This window comes from Gouania willdenowi, chromosome 3, assembly GCF_900634775.1.
Source record: "Gouania willdenowi chromosome 3, fGouWil2.1, whole genome shotgun sequence".
NCBI classification, from domain to species: Eukaryota; Metazoa; Chordata; class Actinopteri; order Blenniiformes; family Gobiesocidae; genus Gouania; species Gouania willdenowi.
In genome coordinates, this window is record NC_041046.1 from 44869564 (window position 1) to 44885471 (window position 15908).

Genomic DNA, 15908 nt, shown 5'->3' on the forward strand with positions numbered 1-15908 from the left:
GGTATCTTACCTAAAGCACTTTACAATATTAGCTCATTCACATTCACACACTAATAGGACAGAGCTTGTTGAATGGCAAGGCGCTAGATGTATGGCAAGACATTTTAACATTTATTCAGTAGGGTTTTCACTAGTAGGAATTACATTTTGACATTTTAAAATGGGTATTGTAACATGTCTAAATTGAATTATTGATATTTGAAATTAAATTTGAATGGAAGTCAATGGGACCTTTTGACGAGTTGTAATGACGTTTCAGATATCTACAATGGCTATTTCCACTAGTGAAAATTCAACTGTTGATATCTACAGTTAATAGTGATAACTAATGAGAATAGAATTATAGATATCAATTATTAGAATTGCAACTAGTCAAAATGACATTATGGATATGTTGACTTGGAATTACATGTTGAAGTGTAATTCTAGATATCTACAATTACAACAATTTGCTCTACTAGTCAACCATTGGGAGCTACTTAGGGTTCAGTGTGTAGTTCAAGGACACTGAAGACATGGACGGACACAGCCTTAAAAAATATTGTTGAGCATTCACTGTGAAATGCTTTGCCATCAGCTAACCTCCATCCACAACAAACATGACCTTTGTTGTCAATGTTTAAAGGAAAATGCTCTGTCAAAATGGATGAACCATTCCTCAGTACCAGGGTGTCAACCCCCTGGACTCAGGCCAAATGGGTGGAGAGCTGCTGATGATTCTATCACATTAAAACCCTGTCAGTTACAGAACTGCTTGTTTTAGATGCTCTGTAAATCAGATCGTACAGTTTGGAGATGAAGGTCTGATCTTTACCACATCTCTGTTTGAACCTCAGTTTATAGTGTCCCAAAATGTGAAATATTACACTTTCAAGCAGATGACACCAACTCTTACTTCAAAAGACTCCATAACTTTATTCCATAACTATGCTATTTTATTAGTGAAGTAATTGTTTTTTTTTCTTACTGTAATGTGTGCACTTGTATTTAAACCTTAATTAATTAAAAGTAATTTACTTCATTATGTAGGTTTAAATTTTTCCTTTCTTTTTTAATGTTTCTTCTCATTTGTAATATTTCTCGACGCTCTGTAACAAAGTAATTTCCCCCTCAGATCAATAAAGTATTTCTGATTCTAATTATTTGAAATTTGAAATTTTTTCTGTGAATTATTCCTGATGTCCTTTAGAGTGCTGGAGAGTTTTATGATCGTTCTTTTTTCTTTTTTTTTTAAAATAACCTAGCTACTAGGGATGTAACGATTCACTCAACTCCCGATACGATTCGATTCACGATACTGGGTTCACGATACGATTCTCTCACGATTTATTTTACAAAATGGGACTGTATATAAATGACTGAAAAATATTCCTTTATTTTTTTTGGGAAAATACTATACTATTTTTCATTGTCAAAAGAATCCCTTGATAAACTATTCAAAACAATGCAATTTAACTAAAAATAAATCTTGAATGAAATAAATAAAGGAATAATACAAATGAAGAAGCTTATTATTTAAATTCTGGTTCTGTAGTAAACAATACAAAACTGCATAATAGTTCTTTTTCTTTTTAAAAGTGCAACTGAAAATTTATTTTGTGCCTTAACAATTGGACTAAAAAACAAAAAAAAAAAAAGTCATTTTACTGTATTTAAGTCAGATATTTGTTTGAACCAGCAGAGGGCGCTAGTAACCCAGTGGTCGGTTGGCATGCAGATATTTTGCAGTGAAGAAGAGATGCTATGCTAGCAGACAGAGCTAATAGAAAAACGTGACTTTTACAAATATTCACGTAATATTACAGATATTCTTTTGGTGCTAAAGGGGTAATGAATCATTTATGAATATGTTTAAGAGTAGAAGGCAGCCAGAAAGAAAGTATTAGCAGATTTCGCTCGCCGCCAACACTTCTGGATAGCGCCCTCTGCTGGTTAAAAAAGTACTGCGATTCAATTTTCACAGCATCGATGTGAATCGTTATACCTATGAATCGATTTTTAACTGCCTTACGATTAATCGTTACATCCCTACTAGCTACATTATTTATTTCGGCCAATCTGTAATTTTTTGACTCAAATAAAAAACAAATCTTAATCTTAAACTAAGTGGTTGAAAATCAATTTCTTGCAATAATCAATTCAAACTAAAAGTAACGTGTGTATTGTACGGCCTTGAGTATACCCAAATTATACACAAATGTGTTTGTTTGGATTTCCCTAATTTGATGTTAATTACTGACATATTGTCTTATATAAATGTTCAAGAGGGATTAATTATGTTACATCTTGCAAATGATTTTACTTTTCTTTACTTCAGAATTGGAAGATGACGCTGTACGCTAAGGGTTCCAGAAAAAAACAATTAAAGTTTAAATCGTGATTCTTATGAATTAAGATTCCAAATTGATTGAACATTTTCAAGAATTGAGTTTTCAAAATATGTTTTTCAAGTCATCGCAGCACTTACGCGCTGCAGTACTATTTGACAGGTAAAGGCCTCCGTAGTGGATTGTTCCTTTTCAGCTAAGCGCTGGGGTAGCAGCATTTTTTTCTTCACATTATCAGTTTTTATTGGCACCCTTTGTTACTAAGAGTATTGATTGTGAATCAAGAATCGGTTCTGGATCAAGTCGTCACCCGAAAAATTGTAATCGAATCAAATCTCTACTGTACGCTCAAATCTTGCAAGATCGTATTGCAACATTGCGTAGTGATATTTGGCTTGATATTTGACATGTTTGTTTCTCTTTCAAATTCTTGCAACGTGATAGTCTCCCAAAGCATGTAGGTGAGGGTTCGTTCCATGCCGTACAGCTATTTTCTGTTCAATACGTTGATTCCGGGATTTCCGTCCGTTTTCCTTGATCTCAGAAAATTGAAGGTCAATGCAATGTTGACAAAGGCTAGCCGTACCTGATGCTAACACGCCTACAATAAGTAATGATTAGTGATGCACTGAAATTCCAGCCACTGAAAATGGCCCAAAAGGGCATTTTGTTACTTTGGTGCATCCCTAGTAACGATTAACGGGGCAGTACAATGAAAAAATTACTTTCTAATGGTTTTGCTACAGTAATATAACTTTTTACACTTTGACCCTCTGAATGAGGCTAAAGGAATGTATGTTTCCGCCCTCCCTTGTTATTCCACATTTTGTAAAAAGTCAGCTTTAAACGGGACTAGGGATGTGAATCTTTGGGTGTCTCATGATTTGATTTGATTCCGATTCTTAGGGTCACGATTCGATTCAAAATCGATTCTCCTTTTAACCGATTCTCGATTCAAAAATTGATACAATGCATAGTGTGTTAAGGCAAATTATGACATCAAAACAATATAGTTTGTATAAGATATTTTTAAATAAAATGATTCTAATGATGTAATCGCATAAAGGCAAACTTAAGACAAAAGGTAACATTTATTCATGCTAAACAAATAAAAACTTATTTACTGTACAAGAAATAACTTGCATAAATAAAATTGCCTAAATAAAAGCTTAGGCTGCTTTTTTCTCCCAGAAGTTACAAAAATAAATTCTACACAAATTGGTGTTTTGTGTGACTTTTCCAAATAGAAACTTTTTTTAGTAAGTCTCAATTCTCAGTGACTACAAGAATACGTTAAGGCACACAAAAAATAATGCTTCTGTTAATAAATAGTATTGCCTAAATAAAATCTTAAGCTGGCTGCTTTTTTCTCTCATAAAATGCACTCATTTCAAAATACACAACAATGTAATTGGTGTTTTCTTTGATATTTAAAAAAAAAAAAGGGTACAGTCAGTAAAGCACATTTAAGACATATCTGATCTACATTTAAGACAATTTAAGGCCTAAGACAAAAAAGAAATTTCGAAATCGATTTTTTATTTTTTATGAATCGATTCAGAATCGTGCATGATTAGAATCGCGATTCTTATGTGAATCGATTTTTTTTTTTCACCACCCCTAAACGGGACAGTTGGATTTTTCTCATGTTGTGATGTCACATGGCAGAAACTCCTCCTACCTTATAAGAATGTGAGCTCCTCCCTCTCAAACTACCTCACAGCTAAAACAAACACTGCGGTTTAATATAGTATATGCATTATACTTTATTGTCATATATGTAAGTGGACAGCCGCGGTGTAGAACCCAGGGAACAGTTCCATTTTTAGTATCCGTTATATCGCCTCGTATCTCCTTTGACATGATCTGACGTGTTTGTGACCCAATGCGACGCAGCGGTTAGACAAAACAAATGAGTATTGCTAGGCCTGGGCCGATAACAGATTTTCTGGGGGATATATTGTCACACAAATTATTGCCGATAAATTATATTATTGTCAATTTTTTTTAGACCATATTAACCACTAATGTAATGATATCATAAAAATACAAGTGCACCCTTTCAAATGCAATCAACTTGTATTTCTCATTAGTATTTTTTACCATTGTAATTGGAATGTCAAGAACTTTTAAATATTTTAAACAAATAAAACAAACAATAAAATAGACTCTCTGTTAAGAAAAAAAAAAGCACCTCAAATGTAAAACCACACAACCAAAGCAATAAATAAAATGGTTTATCAAGTCTCTCATAAAACAAAATTGCACTTGCAGTAAATAATAGACATTGAGGCACAGAGGTATATAATATAGAGGCTAAAACTCCAGAAAACAGGCGAGTTTGGTAAAATAAACCTCCAATACTATGTTGTTGGGGTTCTTAGAACAAATGTAGATATGTGAAAAATAGCATAACACTGGACCTTTAAACCTTAGACATTTGAATTGTGATCCTAACTGAATCTATGTTTACTTACTTACTGAGCTTTAACGTGCACTCTGAAACACTCGTGGAAAGAGCTGACCACAAACGAGCGTGCTCCTCCGTCGATGCTGCTGCTGTTGGGTTCACATTGAGACAGAGTGCTTCAATTATAAAGCGAGGAGCGCAGAGATAATTAGAAGTGTTGGAGGATCTCAGTGACTGGCTTTTGTAATTCAGAAGTCACGGCAGAGTGGCCTGGCTCAGCATGTTAATGGAGCTGCTCCGCTTTCTGCTGCACTCTCTCTTTTCTGCAGAGAACGAATCAATTTTGCATCCAATCAGCATTAATAAAACACGGGCTTCATTAGATCTTCATCATCAGCCGTCGCCATAAAATAGAAAGAACGTGTGCTTATTCACTTTCAATCCACACTGAGAATAACTGTGAATCTGATCTGTTAAAACACCAACCGTTAGCATGGTGTTTGGGCATCTGTTTACCTTTTCATTGATCTTTCTTTATGATGATGCTAATTGTTAAAAGACTGATGAATGTGATTGGCTGCTGTGATGTCACTCCCCCAGCATCAATTGGCAGCCACTCTGTCTTTGATTCACATGGAGCAGACATTTGTTTACTGTCATCGTTCCAATGCAATGCTTATCTGGCTCCGACTGCACTTTATCTGTCAACAACCTCATATACCACCACCAGTCCCTTTTAACCTTTTCATTTGCTCACATCAAAAGGGTAGAAGTTAAAAAAAAAGGCATGTAGTAGTTTTTATAGGTTAGTAGACAACAAAGCTGTCCAGTCTTTTATAGGCAGCAGATTTTGTTGTGCCGTTGGAGTGTTTAGCAAGTACACAACATGATTAGAGACAGATTTCAATAACTGTCAGAACTAAGTAACTTTCACTTAGTGACAAAAGGGACCTTTAGGGGGAGCGCTGTCGTAAACACGCCACACCCCTGAGGCAGCAGCCCCTCCCTCCGCTGCAGTGAGACTGGCAGCGGGAGACTTCCTAAACGTACTGAGCCAAAATTGAAGCGGTTAATCTTGATTAAGCGTATACATACTGTGTAAACTCATCCTTTAGTAACTCAGTAAGTTCATCATTTATACCGTAAAAGAGGCGTGGTTTATGATAAGGGAAGTAATCAGCCAGTTGTCTCCCCTCACACACACGTACGTTACCTGGTGATGATGTCACTGGAGCGATGAAGTGACCAAAAAGCACCACTGTGTTCAAGCAACTCATCACGGGCGATTGAAGTGACTGCAGTGTGAACGCACCATTAGTGTGTATTGGGCGGTCATAAAGAAGTACGTCTGCCACTGGGTCAGAGGCAGACGTACTTCATTCCTTCACAGGGACTATGAGAAGGATTTGTTAAGGTGAAAAAGTTACTTTTTGAGTCATTTTGTATACTTTTCTGCCTTTTGTATTTAGGTTGGTGTTTACTGTGTTATTGGTCATTTTTGTGTATTTTTGTTGTTTTGTATCTTTTTTTTTGTTTGTATTTGTTTGTTATTTTTGTGGGCATTTTGTGTATTTTTTGTTGTTTTTTAATTTTTTTTTATGTTGTTTTTGTGCATTTTAGTATTTTCAAAATTATTATTTGTTGTGGTTTTGTGTATTTTAGTTGTTTTTTCATATTTGTGTGATATCTTTAACATTGTTTTGTGTATTTTTGTTGTTTTTTAAATATTTTTTCAGGTTTTTTTTGTCGTTTTGTGTATTTTAATATTTTTTTAAAGTGTATGTTTTTCTGTAATTTTGCTGTCATTTAATGTGTTTTTAAGAGTCATTTGTTTTGGTGGCAGCATAAAACTCGCCCTTAGGGCCGCTTGTGGGCCCCGGGCCACCAGTTGCACATGTCTGGTATAGAGCAGACTTGTCAGGAACTGTTTCCCTTCATTTAACTTCCCTCCTTGCTGCAGAATTCTTAGGTTGAAAATATAGTCTGTGAAAAGCTGAGGTTTAGAGAATGATTGGTGACTTGGACTTCAGATTACTTTTAACAGCCCACTGTTATTGATTAACCCACAGATGTCAGAATCAGAATCAGAATCAGAATCAGAAATGTTTTATTTGCCATGTACAGTTTTGAGGACAGTACAAGGAATTTGACTTGGTGGTTGGTGCACAAAACAAGCAACAAAAAGAAATAAAAGAAATAAAAACAACACAACAAAGAACAACCCAGCAACAATAATAATAATAATAATGATAAATATAAAGGATGAGGGATAAATAAAGGATAGATAGAGAATAAAGGATAAATAGGATAAATATAAATATATATATACAGTGCAGCAGGTATCAAGCTGGTGGAGGTGGTGATCGGGTGGGGGGGGGGGGGGGTTCAGTGGGTGACTTGGGGTGTGTTCATGTGGATGGTGGCAGAGGGAAAGAAGCTGTTTTTGTGTCTGGAGGTTCTGGTCCTGATGGACCGAAACCTCCTACCAGAAGGGAGAGATTGAAACAGTTTATGACCGGGGTGGGAGGGGTCGGCCACAATCTTTCCTGCACGCCTCAAAATCCTGGAGGCGTACAGGTCCTGGAGGGAGGGCAGATTGCAGCCGATGACCTTCTCTGCAGAGTGGATGATACGCTGCAGTCTGGCCTTGTCCTTGGCCGTAGCTGCAGCGTACCAGATGGTGATGGAGGAGCAGAGGATGGACTGGATGATGGAGCTGTAGAAGTTCACCATCATCTTTGTTGGCAGACTGAACTTCCTCAGCTGCCGCAGAAAGTACATCCTCTGCTGAGCTTTTTTGATAAGGGAGCTGATGTTCAGCTCCCACTTGAGGTCCTGAGTGATGATGGTCCCCAGGAAGCAGAAGTACTCTACAGAGCTCACTGTAGAGTCTCCCAGGGTGAGGGGGGTGAGGGGGGCTGGGTTCTTCCTGAAAGTCTGCTATCATCTCCACTGTCTTTAAAGCATTGAGCTCCAGGTTGTTCTGGCTGCACCAGGACACCAGCCGGTCTGTCTCCCACCTGTAGTCGGACTCGTCTCCATCAGCGATGAGACCGATGATGGTCGTGTCGTCTGCAAACTTCAGGAGTTTGACCGACTGGTGAGAGGAGGTGCAGCTGTTGGTGTACAGGGAATCTCAATGTACGCTATGATACAACACATTCACTGACTGCAGATGGCAGTGGGTAGATGAACAGACGTACATACAATTTAAATGAATCGCTCTCAGGAGACCACCATGTTCATGATAAGAACACAAGGATGTTTGGATGGACTTTGAAGCACTGCACAATGTGCACGAGCTCCAAAAACACCATCAAATGCTTGTGACTGTAGATGAGCTGATGGATCTGAAGCACACGTGGTCTAATGCTTTGTGTCAAATGACAAAAATACACAAAACAGCAAAGAATACTCACAAAACACACAAAATGACTGCGAAAACACCAGAACAAAACAATAAATGAAATACGCAAAAAAAAATACTCCGAAAACATAAAAAAGTGAAACCTTTACTAAATGAAAAGATAAGTGGCGATGCACCGAAATATTTTTAATTGATTTACTCTGAAACAATAGTATCAATTTATACAATTACAATGCTTTAACAGTGTGGTTAGTACAGATTCATATAGTCATACATTGTATTATACTAATCATTTACCTAATATTTTCTGTTTTTGGCCCTTGGTTTTTTCATTTGGTGCATCTCTTAAAAAAAAAATGGAAACAGAATCAAACACTTTGTTCTTTCCTGGTAATGCTCTGATTGGTCATTATTTTTATTGCTAACATTATTGTTGATCATGTGATCCTCAGATCAGAAGTTGTTCATTTATTTGGTACAGTGTTCATTACCATTGTTTATAATTATTAAATCTGAATATGTTTAACATTCAGTCATTGGTTGGCTTATTAGGCTCATGCACTGTATATCTACTTTATGAGTAGTTTAAGTAAAGCTTTAATGTGCAGATATAAGGAACCAACAGCTGCCTCCACAGAATGATCTCCAACTGTTTTCCTCTATAATTTTATGTTAATTCATAAAAAGGAACACTAAGCTTTCTAAACCCACACACAGCAGTAATCATCAGTGTGGAAACAAACGCAGGCTTAGTGTGTAAACAGTGGAATACACACACACACACGCATGATGTCGTGCTGCTTCTAACCTTCTCTTTGAGCAGAAATTACCACTTTTTTGTCTTTTTATTCAGTTGACATCAGCAGGTTCTGAGGCACTATGTTAATGTGTGTGTTTGAATCCTCTGTAATGTAATCCAGGGACTTGGAAATTTGACACTGCTTGATTTAACTTGGAAATTAGCCAAAGTGTTGCTCCTCGCTGTAGAATCACTGATGAGAGCTGGAGATCAGTCATGAAAAACAGTCTTTGATGGAAATATTGGCCTGTAGGAAAATGTTGTCATTTTAAACTTCACCCAAATCATGAATATTAGCAGAGAAAGAAAGCAGGAAATCATCCAAATGACGATCCTTGTAATCCATTTGCACGGGCTCGTAGCGTGGAGCTGAAATCCTGTCACTGACATATTTCCTAATAGAAAACCTGGCTGAGCCACAGACTCCTGATTCCTATCATCTGATTGGTCGGATGTGTTTCTACTTTAATAATCGGCTCAGGGCCACAATCCGTTAACCTGGAGGTTCCCACGGACGTGAAGGAAAATAATTCATCATTTCTAGAACAGCGATTCTTTTTTTGTTACTGTCAGTTTTTAATCATCTAATACCAGTTATGTTTACATTTTATTTTAATCTGCAAACCCATCTTAATCACTCTGGGATTATAGTTCTGCTGAGTAAACAAACATGGTAATCCTGCATATTGTACAGTCAAATAAAATATAATAGACATTTAAATGAGCACCAACATTTAGTATGACCGTTTTGTTTTTTTGCCTAATTTCGCATCATATTAGGTCTCATATTAAGTACCGTACAGCGATTTAGAAGCTGTTTACAATAAAAAATAACCTATTGGCTGAAATCTCCAAAATGGCGTCACTCACATATAAAATTATAATGTGTGAGGTTTAAAATTGAACTCCAAAAACATTTCTGACACAAATAGTAACAAAAGGTTATTATTCAGCTTTTAAGTGATAATTGTAACTATTGTTTGTTATTCTTGAGGGATGTAGCAGGTATTAAACATAACCCACTATAGAAAGAGTTTCTTACACATTTAAGTTGAAAACATTCTGTTGCTTTTTACACAATGGAACCTTCTTTCTTGTAATTTTTGATAAAGTTTCTACCATCTTTATAGCTTCATTTAAATGCCTTTAAATGATCAATACGAGGGCTGGGCTTTGTTGCCCGAAAAAAAAAAATCCACAATTTTTTAAAGAAAAATTTGACTTTTGTTTCGATTTTCGATTTTTTTTTCTTCCTATGCACTTAAAAATGAGTGCAGACATCAGATTTAAAGTGCAACTTTATTGCTGTGATTGTTTTCAAGAGTTAAAATGTGCAGAAGATTTCTGGCTATTTTTGTAGTTATCTTGTGTTTTTAGTCAGTTTTCTTTCAGTATTTTACTGTCATGTTGTGTATTTTTGTTGCATGTCGACACAAGAGACTAGAAAAAAAATGACTAACTCTTTGTAATTAATGTGGCATTTTTTCCCCCCAATTATGTTTACTGTGAAGTTTGTCCTAAATTTAATTTCAAATGGCAATAAAAGAAAGTCTTGAATTTGACTAAAGCTGTAGGAACCCTGCTTTACACACCTTCAATTTTCCTTTTCAAATGTTCCCAAATTTCTGATTTATGTTTTATCGGCTTTCCCTCATTTTATGTAATAATTACTGACACAATCCGGCCAACAGTGCTTAATAGGGATTCATTTAGTCTTTTTAATGCTTGAGAAGTTGAACCCGTGCGCTCAAATCTTGAAATATACTGATTGGTTGCGATATTGCAGGATTTTGCGGGACATTTGACATGTTTGTTTGTTGATCTGTTCCTAACACTTGCTTCACATTGAAGCACCAGTTTAAAAAGGAAACCTGTGGTGAAATAGTGTGATATTATCTCACAACATGTAGCTGGTGGGACATTCAGTGTCGTAAAGCTACTTTTTTGGTTCAGGAAGTAAATTTCATCTTTAGCTGAGGCCCTAGACTTATGATACAAGATGTGTTTTAGAACAAAGGCTTTGCTGGTTTCAGAACCTTCAATTACTTAAATAATCAAACCAAGGCGTTCTGCTTCCTGGCTTATTGTTCCACCGTTGTGCAGTGTGATGGCTGTTAGCCGTGTAACGCTGTGCTTGTTGGGAACATAGAGCTGATGAAAATATCTCCCTGGAGAGCTGTGCTAAAGCCGGGTTTTTCCTAAATCTCTGCAGGACAATTTAGAGAAGGTTTAGAGGCAGTGACAGAGAGTGGTTAATAGGATCTGGTGCTCTGAGAGAGAAGACGAAGCAATAATCATTAAGACAGAATGTGAAGCTCAATATAAAGAAACGACACAAAGGAAAATGATCACAGTTACTTAATGCCGCTATAGAAAGCTTCTAATAATTCAGGCAATAGGCAGTGTTTGAACATCTAAATGAATTATCTGAATTATCTTTTGTCCTTTCCTGTTGTTAGGTTTGCTAAGTAATTAGGTCAATATAATGATAACTCTCATGGGGCGAATCATTCAAGGGTATGCTGAAGGCCTACTTTAGTCAAGCAGATACATTTTTATCAGTTTGTCTTTTTTTATCCAGTAGAAGTTGTTATTTTTGGTTTTATTAAATAATAACTCACTACATGCCATAAAAGAGAAAAATGCAAATATCCTGTGGAGCAACTTGTCAGTGGGTATTTCTCACCAAGTGCCTCAGATTCTTCATTTTAAAATTTCCCAAATTCCATTTCAGGGTTTATTTTGTGACATTAGCTGCATTGCTAGTCCCTCACCTACGCATTTATCAGGGAAAAAATCCCATGGAAATGCATGATATGGTCCCAAAACATCTTTAAAAACTTCAATCAACTTAATGCTTTGTACGAAAATCCCGTGTGGTTGGATGTGCAGTGCTTCTGCTGTGATGCTTCACCAGATAAACTCATCACCATTTGCACTAATACACCAGCAGCTAAAGTCTTTTCATAACACATTAACAACACACTTCAGATGAAGTATGCATTTTCAGTCACAGCATAACATGATCACTAGTCCAACCACAACACGTTGCACAAGATTATATATATATATATACTGTATATATATATAATGCCCAGGCCTAGTTCATATACACCTTCCCTTCACGCTCCCACATTTAATTACTTAATTTAAAACCCAGCTAATAAAAACTTTGGAGTAACATCAACTCAGCCCTGATAGTCATGAGTCTTTTGCATTTACTGTATATATTACTGTATATATCTTTCTTGCTATTATAAAGTTTGATGAATGTTTTATGCTGTTTCAGAATGTGGCATTTTATAATGTCCTAATGTTGATTTTGACAAAAAACCTAATTGCGATTTTTCTGACAGAGATTTCGATTTCGATTCGATTTACGATTTTTAGAAGATATTTTATACATTTAAATGCATTTGAGTTTTATCTCATAGACTTGCTGTAGTGCATACAAGTGTGTGTCCTGTAACCATCTGAGGTTATGTTATCACAGTAGTAATATTGATGCGATTAAGGTTAATCGTTCAGCCTTAGCCGTTAGGCTAACTCTGGTACATTTACTGTAATGTTAATGAGTCCCTGTCAAACAAATAAACACCCTGCTCTGGCACATTTAACCAGAAAGCAAAAGAGGAACCAGAGTCATTTTTTGTGGTTTGTGCCTAAATAATGTCACAACCCTGTTCCCTGATGTGCCTCATGCTCTTATTTGTATTTGCTGCACAGATGGTGTTCCTATCAGTCACAATGCCAGCCCTGCTTGGGTTTAGTGTTCCACACAAAATTGAGCTGTCGCCTTTCTTCTCCTGTGCACCTTAAAGGCCGGATCACTTGTGCACAGCCTCTAATAGATAGCTGAGTGAAACTGGATCTGCGTAAAGCACTGTGGGAGTCACACAGCCTGCATGCCTTTGGCTCACTGGGACATTTCCTGAGTGGAGCCCTTTGAGAAAAGCCTTGCTCTGCACTTCCAGCTCAGGGCAGTACAGTGGGTCAACTGGTGATAGAGTTACAGCCTCTCCTTTGTGGAGGTGTTGGACAAATTAGACCTCAGCACTGTTTACCCAGTCACACAGAGACAGCTGCATCTCTGCACCCTCCATAATCTGTCACTGACTGTTGTTCATTTAGGGAGCCATCTGTGAGGAACAACCAGCCGCAGTCGTACAGTGATTGTTTCAACCTTGTCACTGGTCCAGCTCTGAGCGTTTTGTGACCTTGTGAAACTTTAGCAGAAAGTATTCAGCCCCAATGACTGTTGTGTCTTGACTGCACTTGGTGTGAGTGATATGGGTGGGGTCAGCTTTTCTTGGTTTAGCACCTCTGGCTAAGTCAGGGCGTCTTTTCAAATACGTCAGGTCAAGATATCAGCAGTCATTCACTAATGGTGCATCAATAGGGCCTCAGATTTTAGGTGATTGTGGAAAACCGACAAAAAAAGGAATTGACTTCCTGAAATGGAAATGTCCAAATTGTTATTACTATAATGTTTTGGGACAATATCACACATACACGCACATTTTCACCAAACACTGGTTGGCAAAAAGACGATAATGTGTTGCGCAAAATCTGATGTAATATAATGTGATATGTAAGGGTATGAATCACCAGTTATTTGATGATATCACAATGTCTGCCACAATTTGAGTCAGTGGCCTATGATTGAATTAAGATGACATATACCCATTTAACACAATAATAATATTTCACCTAAAACTAGAAAAAAATATCAAGAATTTGGATATTTTGACAATTATATTGCTGAAAGAGTTAAATACAAATAGTTCTTTTTACAAAATGAAAAGAACTCCATCGATTTGAGCAAGAAATATCAATCCAGATCCTCCTGAAGAGGAAATACAGTAGCTATATGACACGGACTAAACCCTCGATGACAGTTACATGCTATTTTCACCACAAAACAAGTGGCCTAATATGGAGCAACTTTAGCAAATGGACAGACTGTCAAATGTCAAACTCTTGTGGGATTTCAGTGCGTGCATTCAGGGAGAAAACAGCGGAGAAATATAAAATTAATAATAATAAGTAACTCAAGTGTTTGGTATGAAGTTTAAAAGCCAGTAATTATGTTTACATAGGGAAAGAGGATTAAACTAAACAGAAAAAAATAGAAATTCTGAAATGGAAAATCGGATCCTCCACATCAATAGTAATATTATTTTGAAAATATGTTTCTTAGCTCATACAAAAACATTTATTCTACTTTATTTCAAGTCAAATATACCCTAATGCAAAGTATATGTATAGGAGTTTCTCTAATGCTCAACGATTAATCTTCATCTCATCGATATTAAGGTTTTCACTACTGTGATAACATAACCGCAGATGCTGGAGGTTTTTCTTCCGTCTCATCATATGAGTGATATATATGTTCACCAATCAGAATTGACGAGAACCGCCTTCCTGGGCTGCTGGCCAATCAGAGATGGTTACAGGACGCACAAATTTTTCAGAATTGGGTTTAAATGCCGTCAACGTAAGGAAATGACTTTGGCTGCTGCACACACCACCTAAACTCCGTCTAAACTGGCAAAAAAACTACGCAAATCATCACTGACTCCTAAATCAAAGCCACCGGTGCCCGCTTAACTTTAATGTGTCTGTAAAACTTTTTTTCATGTAGCACTGTGTCACTCCATGAAAACATGAGTCAGCATTAATCATCTTCACCTGCTCAGAGCGTTTAAACATCTCATCAGAGCTACAGAAGATCTGGATAAAGTTGTTCTGTTGTTGTGGACGAGATCATCAATACCAGGGATTGTAGAGTCTGAAACATCATAGATTATTCATAACTTCCGATACTTTAAACAGAAATAAATGAACAATCGCTACAGTCTGGAATGATGTCATCAAGATCATTTAAATTAGGGTAATTTAAATGAAGCTGGTCAAAACTTAATCAATAAACCTGATCAGATTCAGTAAACCATTGAAGGGAATTTGGGTGACATTAATGCTGCTCTCATACATGTTTATATGTCATGAACAATTAAAAAGAAGCAACTTATATTTACCTTTTAATTGTATCTTACTCATTATTTTAAATTACATTTTCATTTTAGACATGTTTTGTTTAATTATATTTTTCTTTTTTATTAGTATTAATGTTTTCTGAAAAAAATGATGTGGAAAAACACGGAATTTGGAAAAAAATAAAATGCATATGCATTTAAATGTATAAAATGTTTTTAAAAATCGTAAATTTAATCGCAATCGCAATATCTGTCAGAAAAATTGCAATTACATTTTTTGTCAAAATCGTGCAACCCTAGCGATCTCCTTACTTACATGATGTTTGACTTAATACTGTATGCATTTACTTGAAGTACATTGTTAAACAGAACATTGCAGTACCAATATACATATATGTTAGTGAATAAATGAATAAAGTACACCAAAGATTATCCGTTACACAGTGGGATCTGAAAAGGCTGATCTGTGGGACTTCACGCTGCGTCTCTTTTGTCTGCACAATCTTTGCAGCAGGAGGAGAAACCACGAGTATTCACAGGCGTTTGGGGCGTTATTGATCTCATCACCCTTTACTGCCACTCCAGAGTCTTTTGTGCTCGGGCTCGCTTACCCTGCATGTTCTTTATTGCACACGCACACGAGCGCTACAGATGTGACTTGTTAATTATTCAGCTCCATGTGGTGAGCTCTCTTAGCGCGCCGCGAGCACAAGATGTTCAGAAAATTGATGCTTTCTGCTCGTGATCCATTCTCAGGTTCATTAACGTCTGCTTTATGTTGCCGGTTTATTTACATATTCAAACTGGTCCCTTACTGCGGTGCAGTTTTGATTCAGGAATTAAAATGGCTTTAAGGTATAATTGAGCTTTTTCCTTCAAACCAAATGTAAAACATTTTATGATGTGCATTAATTTGAGTGTTTACTGCTCGCGCATACATAAAGAATGACATTATAGCCTCCTGCAGTTAAATCAAATGTAGACGTGAGTATGTGCTACAGCTTATGTT

General features: G+C 36.6%; 1 protein-coding gene across 2 annotated transcripts in view; it reads left to right on the forward strand.

The window, feature by feature from the left end:
- znf609b (zinc finger protein 609b) overlaps positions 1–15908 on the forward strand; it is a 133029-nt gene that overhangs the window by 31204 nt on the left and 85917 nt on the right. The window lies entirely within an intron of this gene.